General features: G+C 31.0%; 1 non-coding gene across 1 annotated transcript; it reads left to right on the top strand.

The window, feature by feature from the left end:
• The first annotated feature begins 726 nt into the window (after positions 1 to 726).
• On the top strand, positions 727 to 799 carry TRNAT-AGU (transfer RNA threonine (anticodon AGU)). Its single transcript has one exon. It is a non-coding gene; the product is annotated as a tRNA-Thr (tRNA).
• Positions 800 to 2,355: the final 1,556 nt, after the last annotated feature.

Raw genomic sequence — 2,355 nt, 5'->3', positions numbered from 1 at the left:
TCCAGTAAATTTTTTACCAATGTTAACCGTCTATTAAAATTGATGTTATTAAAAAAAAAGAAAAAATTGAATAAGATTTCATAGTTAAATTAATATTTTAAGTTAGAATATTTGCTTCTCCCGCCCGCACGGTATTGAAGACGCTATTTGTTGACCGCCGCGCAGAAAAGTAAGACCAAAAGTAAAATAATGTTTTACAGCCCAGTTCACTGTGAGACTTTTCTGCGCGGAGGCCTGAAGTGTAATCACATGTGATGTGACATGTATAATAATAAAAACTTCTAAGCGATGCAATAAACAACATATTATTATAAAGCACTATACGAATATGTGTATATTTAGAAATCCATTTTATATAATAATAACAACAAATACCTGCATAAATATTTGACAATAGATGGGAGCTATTTTTTTCACATAGATCCTATTGACAAAGGGGTTATTATTATAGGTGATCCGTTGTACGTATAAGTCACTACACATGTGACGTCAGAATTCTTTCGACCAATCGTGGAGCGTATTCAGTTTATTGCTATTTAATGCTTTTTCAAGAACGTTTAACTAAATCTAATAATAATAATAAAGAAATATATTTATATATTTAGAATCGATATTTTTTGATCTACATGAACATATTTCAAAGAAGTCAAAATATTTTTCACTCAACTTCCTTATTGTCGATTGAAGTACTTGTACATATTGAATTATTTAGCGGGTTGGGGATAAGCCGACGTAGCTCAGTGGTTCATAGCACCTGACCAGTAATCAGAAGGTGCGGGTTCAATTCCCGTCGGCGGCATTTATTTTTACTCGGGAGATATTTTCAATTTGAATGGATATTTTAGGCGAGTAATTGATGCTTATTATAATTTGTAATACTTTGTTCTATGCATAAAACTGTCTTATAAACATTAGTTTAACATAAAAAAATAGGTAAAAATTCTCGCTCAAGAGCATCCGCTGGTTTTAATTTATGCAAAGAATCGCTAAAATAAATGTTTTATTTTATTTTGTGAATTTCAGGCACGAACATAAAAACATATACAATCATAACCTAAAAAACTTAATTTGCTTTATTACGAGTATACAATAAAACTACATCCGAAAAGGAACGGGATTCGTATGCATGAGTTTTGCACTTCAAAGCATTTTTTATAAGCCCGAATATAATTTTACTCCAGGCTTATGAAAAGAAGTAAAAGGTTCGATTATAGCAAAGGTAAGACGTGTTCTACTCTTAGTATTTAAGTAAGGCCTCTATAAGATTTGATTTGCCTCACATGATTTTCTCATGACAATGCACCTCCTTTAGAGGAACGGTACTTTCCATACAAAACATAAATTTGTATTCAAGACCAAAATGAAAAACTGTGTCTAGTACGGATAGTATGAGGTATTATATTTACTAGTTTTTTTTAATTACAAAATATAGGCCATTAGAGAATCCAATTTTTCATGATTTTAGAGGCACTGGCAATTATTGTGATGAAAAAAAAAATTTTTTTTACTCCATTGTCTAAGATTTACGAAAATGAAACAAAACATTAATATGATTAAGAAAATCTTTTGATGGATGAGAACTTAAATTCTAAAGACCGATTTACGTTGGAATACAAATTTGTCGTTCAATAAATTAAAATTTTCCTTCGAAAAAAAAAAGGTTTTTTTTACAATGAAAGATTTATTTTTCAATATATTTGAACCGTAAGTAGCAGAAGATTTTTTTTTAATAATTACTTTTTGCTTCTTTAAAATTAAATTGCTTTTAGAATCATATGATATTGAATTCTTTAATGCCTGACAGATCATAATTTCAAACACATATAAATAAAATAGCACATGTTTGTGCTAGATATTTGCTATACGTTTCGATATTTGGTATTTTGGCCTAAAACCAAATTTAAGTTTTGTATGAAAAAGGCCGCGCAGCCGTTCCCCTTAAGGTTATGACGTTATTTGCTCTCAGAACATCAATGCATTGATTTGTTAACTTAGATCGACCCTGATAGTCAAATTAATTAAAATAACAATACATTTTTTTTAAACGATGTTGTTTAACCTTTTAATTTAATATTTAAGTTATATCCTGGTGTTACTTGAAACATACCAACTGTATTCTAATTAGACTCATGCAAAACTTGGTCAAGTGAACTTCACTATCTAAAAAAAACTTATGACTTTTAGCACTCTTGTTATGCCGAGTGTTTACCTGGAGACAGGAGCAAAAGGTACCTGCTGATTGCGACTATCCCCTGCTCCAACCTCCACTACATCTCACCGCACTCCAACTTCTGCAGATACCCCCGTAAGAAGTTCTTGACAACAGAAGAGTTTCCTCATAGTCCGAAACTCCCG

Source organism: Hesperophylax consimilis, chromosome 9 (assembly GCF_061612785.1).
Source record: "Hesperophylax consimilis isolate HC1 chromosome 9, BYU_Hcon_1.0, whole genome shotgun sequence".
Lineage (NCBI taxonomy): Eukaryota > Metazoa > Arthropoda > Insecta > Trichoptera > Limnephilidae > Hesperophylax > Hesperophylax consimilis.
This window is presented reverse-complemented; position numbering and strand designations above follow the sequence as displayed.